This window comes from Nilaparvata lugens, chromosome 2 (genome assembly GCF_014356525.2).
Source record: "Nilaparvata lugens isolate BPH chromosome 2, ASM1435652v1, whole genome shotgun sequence".
In the NCBI taxonomy this organism is placed as follows: Eukaryota; Metazoa; Arthropoda; class Insecta; order Hemiptera; family Delphacidae; genus Nilaparvata; species Nilaparvata lugens.
Window position 1 is genome coordinate 42,386,124 of NC_052505.1, and position 8,442 is coordinate 42,394,565.

The window sequence follows — 8,442 nt, forward strand, 5'->3', positions numbered from 1 at the left end:
AGACTTTGAGTAGAAAGTGATGAGTCATACTTTGATCAAACGGTGGCGTAGTTGTTAGATCTTGCCTCTGCTTGCCTCGAGGGGAAAAGACATGACAAAACGAGGTTCCTGGATAGGAGTCACCATGTGAAAGACACGATTTGACTCCCTTAGGCAAAGGCTTTGAAAGCCTCAGGCTACTTTCACACAATAGGATATGTGCAACTTGAACACTGAACAGTGTTCACGTTTTTTTGTTGAAGTACATTGAGTCAAATCGTGTCTTTCACATGGTGACTCCTATCCAGGAACCTCGTTTTGTCACGTCTTTTCCCCTCGAGGCAAGCAGAGGCAAGATCTAACAACTACACCACCGTTTGCTCAAAGTATGATTCATCACTTTTTACTCAAAGTCTAACTTCCTTAAAAATATAGATAGAAGATTTCTGATTTCGGATTTGGATTCAGCGACCCCAAATTTTTTAAAGCGTAAGTCCCGTTTTTGAAAATATCCAAAAACAAGGAAGTTATGGCTGTTTTTAATAAAGCCTTCTATTATCATATAATTATACAGTAAAAACGAACAGGTACTGTACTAGTAGCTTAGATTAGAGACTTCAGACCGGTTTTTTTGCACAATCCGCGAGAAATAAGGAAAAATTTTTGCGCAAATCCCCCTCCCCCTCCCCCCTCCCCCTCTGCGCATGCGCCCCCCTCTCCTCCCCCTCTCCCTCTCCCTCTCCCTCTCCTCTCCCTCTCCTTCTCCCTCTCCTTCTCCTTCTCCTTCTCCTTCTCCTTCTCCTTCTCCCTCTCCTTCTCCTTCTCCCTCTCCCTCTCCCTCACCCTCACCCCTCTCCCAGTGAGGACGAGGGGGAGGAAGAGAGACAGTGAGGGAAAAAATAATTTCCCTTTTTCCCTTTTCTACTGTCAAATTAAAGTGAATCCATCTTTCTACTGTCAAATTAAAGTGAATCCATCTTTCTACTGTCAAATTAAAGTGAATCCATATTTCTACTGTCAAATTAAAGTGAATGCTAGATGAGTGAAAAAATAATTTCCCTTTGAGGGAAAAATTCTCTACTGTCAAATTAAAGTGAATGCTAGATGAGTAAAAAAATAATTTCCCTTTGAGGGAAAAATTCTCTACTGTCAAATTAAAGTGAATGCTAGATGAGTGAATCCATCTTTATACTGTAAAAAGTGATTGGTTTGCTTTCCACCCGACAGTTAAGAAAAATTTCACAAATTTTCTATGTGCTGTACAAACCGCAGGCGTTGCTTTTTAAGTGTGCTCTCCGAGAATATCTATAGTAAATTTAGTACGAACAAGCATTCCAAAAATATTTATAGATATTCTCAGACCTATATCACTTGGGGTATCAACATCATCAATATCGGTGCAGTTCTCTTAGGAAAATTCGATTTCCACTGACATTAAGTTCCCACGAGCGTGAAAGAAAACTTTTAAGTTTATGCTTGTTTAAGACTAGAGAATACTCATTGGGCAAGTTGATAACCTCTTTAAAGTCTCCTTCACTATCAATTATGTGTATGCAAATTTCACCACTATCAGGAAATGTGACATTGGTTACAGTATACCAATCGTAAGCCAAATGGTCAAAACCCCAATTTGCTTGTGGGTCTGCATCAATTGAAAATTCATTAAAGCTTGTGCAATCGAAATAAGCACTCATCTTATCAGTTCGAACGTTTCAAAGCAAATGACACCTTCTGTTGCTGCAATTCGACGCATGCTATACTTTCCTTATCTAATGTGATGTCCAGCAATGCTTACCGCTCGTTATAGATTTTCTTTTGGGGCTAATACAAACCCAGCATATTGACCAAGACCCATTTTCGATGTAATCAAATCTCCCACCTGTTCCTCAGTCAAATTATGTTGTTTAGCTTCTATCCAATTCATATTAAAACTAACTTTTGCGTAATTCCTTACAATATCGTAGGCCATTTTGTGAATGAATAATTTTAAATAATCTATAAAAGCGGGTGAACATTGCAGTCTCATCACAGTATCTTTTTCAGAATTTGTAATCAAGGTTGTTAGTTCATCATATAGGTAAGAAATCACCTTACTTTACTTTCGGCGATGCAATTTCAGCGACCCCCACTCCTCCTCCCCCTATCACGTGACCTTGGCTATACCCATCACTGCTCTTAGCCTGGATGATGTCACATTGGATTACAACCTTCTCTGCACTCACATTTTCGACTATTTACAATACCTTAACTTAAATACAAAATACAACTCTTTCCTTATGTCTACTGGGGTTATGCTTTAGAACATCTAGCTTAATTCTAATTTTATAATTCAAATCAATGTTAGAGCTCTCAAATTCCTGCTCTAACCCGTTATCTTCCTCCTCCCCTCCGAGGACAAAAATTGTGCTCTGAGGACAAAAATCCTCCCCTCCGAGGACAAAAACTGTCCTCCGTTCTCCTCCTTTGTCCTCCACTCGTTTAGCAGGAAAGAAAAAATGAGAGAAGAATGCGGAGAAGGAGGGAGAACATTTGTGTAATTACACTCAATGTTATGACAAGCTACAATGGTCATACATTTCCTAGAATAGAATCACTTAAGTTTCTGTCAGATGTTTGGAAAAACTTGGAAGACACTCCCTTCACACAAAATCTAGTTATCATTGCGCATGCGCAGTATCCTTCTCCTTAGCTGTATCCCTATAAATACTCCAGAATAATTGACATTCGCTCAGTTTGATAGTAGCAGCGAAACAGTGAACATGGCTTCTTCCAAAGTGTTTAGTGTGTCTCAGCTTTGTGGTAATAAAATAAAGCCTACCAATGAGCGGTTTGGTTTGTGGGTGTTGACAGAAAATCTATGCAATGACAACCTTATTACAGACATTGGGAGAATTGATTACACTGATGGAGAAGAACTGTTAGTGCATGATGAATCAAATCTTGTGCCTATAACAGAACCCTTTTGTGACAATATTATGCTGGTAAAGGTTTGTGGTTTGGAGGATTGTCAAGAACTGGATAAAAGACGATTTATTCTAAAGAAGGAGATGTGTGGATCATTCAATTTGTACTTGAGAGGAAAATTCTCCAAAATGGTGTCAGCTAAGCATGGAGTTAAAGCAAAGTTACCATACTTATTGGATAGTGGAAGTGATATGTCAAAGAAGATTCTACAACTGCTTGGGGAGGACAACTATAGAGAAGTGCAGCAGAAGTACTACAATCCAGTGGGGATACCATACAAAGTAGAGCTTGCCGATGTCCCCATTGCTATATTAATGGAGGAGTTACCAACAATATTGGAGCAGCTGAGGAAGGAGCACTTCTATCTACTAGACTTGGACATAACACAGGACTTTGCTGGAATATTCAACAAGAATGGAATGTGTGACTTTCTAACTACAAATCATAGTTTCTGCTTCCAAGGAGAATATAAAGAAGACTATAATGTGATAGTAGATAACAATAAAACTGTTGGGATTGATTGCTTGACTTGGGTTAATAGTAATGTGAGGGTAAAAATTTATAATAAGTTTGTATGTCAAATCACAAGCCCTGGTGTAAATAAGCAGTTAGGTAACCATATTATAGACTTTATTGCCTGTCCAGATACAAGATTACGGGAAACCTTTACCTCTGATGCAGGTAAAATGCATGGTATTACACGTTTGGAAGCAACAATTTATAACTACAGCATTCAAAATAACTATAGCTCTAATCAATTCGACCCTATTCAAGATTGCTTGTCACTCTTAAATGACAGTAAGACTTATTTCCAAAATGCTCCTATATTTTCTGTATCCTTAGCTAAAATGTGGACTAAACTAACAAACTATTTGAAGAATAGCTGTTGTTTGGTTTTTAACAATCTCTTACAATATGTTTACTGGGGAAATAGCAATACCAAGAAATTGACTGGAGTACAATTAAATCTGCCTACCAATCCACAACAACGAAATAAAATAATATCCTATGTAATCTCTGCATTTAGCTTTAATCTACTACCTATTAATTATGTGGAAATTTTCGAGGATACAGACAACAAGGACAATATTAGTTTTATACAAAAGTGTTATATTAAGAGTGGTGAGACTTATTTCTCCAAGTCAACCACAGTTTTCTCTAGCATATCCAAAGTTGTTGACCTAGATGAGTTGGGTCTTGTAGCAACAGGTAACTTGATACCACAAGTCTTAAGAAAACGAGCAAACATAACCTGTAAGCTTCTCCCGTACCCTTTTCCAAAAATACAAAATCTAAAATTTTTGTCAGATGTATGGAAAAACTTGGAAGACACCCCATTCACACAGACAGAAGTGGAGCAGTATAATAACATCACAATGCTGGAAATTAAAGGAAAAGTAAAAGTAGGACAGTGCAAAAGATTAGAGAATCTACAAGAAGGAACAGAATTAGTCATTATTGCAATGAAAGAAGTGTACAATAGAAACAAGATACGGGTATATCCTACAATTTGAAAATCTGGAAGAATTGTATGTCTCAAACTATTGGTTGGAGGAGGAATTTGAGAGCTCTAACATTGATTTGAATTATAAAATTAGAATTAAGCTAGATGTTCTAAAGCATAACCCCAGTAGACATAAGGAAAGAGTTGTATTTTGTATTTAAGTTAAGGTATTGTAAAATAGTGGAAAAATGTGAGTGCAGAGAAGGTTGTAATCTAATGTGACATCATCCAGGCTAAGAGCAGTGATGGGTGGAACCAAGGTCATGTGATAGGGGGAGGAGGAGTGGGGGTCGCTGAAATTGCATCACCGAAAGTAAAGTAAGGTGATTTCTTACCTATATGAAACCAAATATATATTATAAAGTACAATAAATTATCGCTAGAGTGTGCTTTTCATAATAATAATAAGCTAGAGCAAGCTAATCTGTTAGTAGTGATCTTGTCTTTGCTGATACAACATCAAGCTACTGTACTGAGATGGATCAGTGGAGTCTTCAGATTTGTACGTTCAATTCATTATAGATAGACATTTTGAATACCATTCTGTTCCTTTAGAAAAAATGTTCGGATATTTCATCTAAAGGAACAGAATAGTTTTGGACTGTGCCTGTTGTTCTACCCGATCATATTCATATGATTTGTAATTATATCAACGAATAAATAAATAAAATCGTAGGCAGACAATTGAAAAATTACAAGCTTTGAGTAAACTGGAAAATTACATGCTGGTAACCTCATGATCACAAACAGAGAGGTATGCATAGAATTCAATGTAATAACAAAAATGAGCCTTGAAAAACATTCAAAATGTTATGTATTTTTTAATGCTGTTTGTAAAAAAAAAAATGTTTATTTGCGGTCTAGATTCCATCATAATAGGTGAGCATTGATAGCCCAATCTTTGTAAGTATAGTATCTCATTAATTAAACTGAATTACAAAATATACATAATATATTGAATTATATCAAAGATCTTCATTTATTGCTTTTTTGTCAATTCGGATCTTAATCTTTCTAAATTCAAAATCAATTGTTTCATGTGTCTGTTTCAACGTGGAATTAGTGAAGAATTGAAAAGTCGCATGTGCATAACCTTTATTTGAACAATTTATTTTATGAAATTGGGATGAAAAGAAGTTTTGGACTGTAGTCTGACAATAATTACACAGTCTATCAATAGAATTAAGAAGGTTATAATAGAAAACAATGCTCATTTAACAAAAGAACAATTAAATAAACTTATCTGGAATTTTTTACGAGATTCTTCAGATGAGACAGGCTTAGAACAAGATTGATAGCATATTCTGTTTAATTTCAGATTGGAGATGGATTCAATTTCATTTGATAAGAACTATTTTTCGAATAAAATCGATAAAAAATATAGATGTTGTTATTTCGAACTTATTGACAAAACAATATTAGAATTGAATAATTTCGGAAAAGAAGGACTAATGTTTGAGGAATATTTAACATTTATAAAACCTGGTAAAAGTGAAGAACAGAAGTCAGAACATATAAGCGTATGTTATATTATAAATAAGAATATAGTTGATAGATATCGAAGATGCGAATTAAAGGAAATTCCTGAATTTTGCTATTGTAATTCATTAGGTTGGTTGAATATTAAAATGTCTCATTGATGATAGAAAACACTGTCAAGATTCATGTTTGAAAAAATGATCCTTCCTTGTTGAAGGATCTAACATGGAGAACAATATTGTCCTCGGAGAAGAGGAAAATTAAAGTAAAAATGAACTTACATGTGTTGATTTGACGAAATGAAATAATCGGATAGGCTTCTCTCAGCTAGCACCTCGGCTATGATTTTCTCGATGCAGGTAAGGTTCCTTCACGAGAGCACAACTGCTTATGAGTAGTGAGGTGAGAAAATGCTGTGGAAAAACAATGTAACCAAACTGTAACACTAAATATATATTATAAAAATCAACACTTTCACAAAAGTATGAGAATGTAACAAAAAGTTTTACTTACAATCAATAATGTTAGCGGTGACCTCTGTGGAGTATGCAGTCCAATTGTGATAGCCCTCCTCCGCAGCTAGTACATGTAGTGCACTCAATCACTCTCCAAGTTGCATTAAGTGATAAGAAATGTGTTTTTATATATAGCTTGATGTACGCACAAGCTGACATCGCTCGCTTGCTCACTCAAGGCCGGGCAATGCCCTCCCGACCTTCACAAGGCCGTGTCGAGGAGCAGAATGGATTCACTTCAACTGGCAGTATAGGAAGGCTGGATTAAAAAGGAACTTTGGATTTCTCTTTCGTAATAGAGGAAAAAGCAGTAGCGAGAATAGAAGATAACGCATGGGGCCATCTGTTTTTTTTTTTTTTTGACTGCTAGCAGTAGCGAACGATCGATCATAGTGGAGAACAATTCTCTATTCTCTCTTTACTCCTCATTCGTAAAATGCTGTGCTCCGCTACACGGAAAGAGCCATTTTACAGATGATGAAGTAAAGGAGAGCAAACTCAACACACATGGCTTTCGTAATAGAGGAAAACGGCACATGCCAGGAGGCTCGAGTTGGGTGCAAGCCACATATAAAGTGAATAATATGGATTCACTTCAACTGGCAGTATATGAAGGCAGGATTAAAAAGGAACTTTGGATTTCTCTTTCGTAATAGAGGAAAAAGCAGTAGCGAGAATAGAAGATAACGCATGGGGCCATCTGTTTTTGAAATGCATTTCAAATAGATGAATTTTTTGCACAATCTTTAAGCTTATGCGAGAGACAGAGAAACGATGGGTGTATCACACTCTCTTGTACCCTCCGGATTATTCAATTTGCAATCACTTTATAATTTTACAGTATAAAGATGTAACAGATTCACTCAGTATAAAGATGGATTCACTTTGCATTTAAAGATTTTAGGGTTGCATTTAAAGTAATATCCTTGCACTTAAAGATCCTTGCAACTAACTCTAGAACGAGAAACTTAAAGAGTAATAGGGTTTTAGCACATCTACAAAAGAGTTTCTTATCTATACTAGACTGGGATTTAATCTGTCAGTATAAGTTGAATTGGGTTCTTAGAGATTCATGATGCTGACTTAAGATCTGACTGAGAGAATAATTTGAGCATATCTTCCAAGGTTGACTCTCACTGTCAGTATAACATTAGATGGAGTCACTTTAATTTGACAGTAGAAATATGGATTCACTTTAATTTGACAGTAGAAAGATGGATTCACTTTAATTTGACAGTAGAAAGATGGATTCACTTTAATTTGACAGTAGGGAATTTTTCCTCCAAAAAGGGAAATTATTTTTTCCCTCACTGTCTCTCTTCCTCCCCCTCGTCCTCACTGGGAGAGGGGTGAGGGTGAGGGAGAGGGTGAGGGAGAAGGAGAGGGAGAGGGAGAAGGAGTGGGAGAGGGAGAGGGAGAAGGAGAGGGAGAGGGAGAGGGAGAGGGAGAAGGAGAGTGAGAGGGGGAGGAGAGGGGAGGAGAGGGGGAGGAGAGGGGGAGGAGAGGGGGGCGCATGCGCAGAGGGGGAGGGGGGAGGGGGGAGGGGGATTTGCGCAAAAATTTTCCTTATTTCTCGCGGATTGCGCAAAAATTCTTCCTTGAACTGTCGATATAAGGCTACTTGTACTATACAGTACGTAAGTACTGTAGCTATTATAATACAACTTACACTGTATTCGTGTAGGAAATTTGGTAGGTTATTTATCTTGATTTCTGAAAATACCCCAAAATAAGGGAGTAAGATAACTTTGAAAAACCAAAGTTTTCCTGCCGATTGAAGAAACATTAAAAATTAGTCTAAGACATATTATGTCTTAGGATAAAAACGTGTAACAAATATCATATCACTATTCAAGCTATCAAGCTTTTCATAAATTTATTTGTCTCCTCATGGCAGAAGGTTTGCGCCCAACCTTTTCACTTAAACATTTCTATGATTAAATTGTGATAGAGAACATTATCGTATTGATCTTCTAAATCCAGTTACTAGTTACATGTACA

At 36.7% G+C, this 8,442-nt stretch overlaps 1 long non-coding RNA gene across 1 annotated transcript; it reads right to left on the bottom strand.

Annotated features, from left to right (window-relative positions):
- Window positions 1–6,207: 6,207 nt before the first annotated feature.
- On the bottom strand, window positions 6,208–6,477 carry LOC120349892. Its single transcript, XR_005570491.1, has 2 exons — window positions 6,440–6,477; window positions 6,208–6,339 (listed from the first exon to the last, which is right to left on the bottom strand). It is a non-coding gene; the product is annotated as an uncharacterized LOC120349892 (long non-coding RNA).
- Window positions 6,478–8,442: the final 1,965 nt, after the last annotated feature.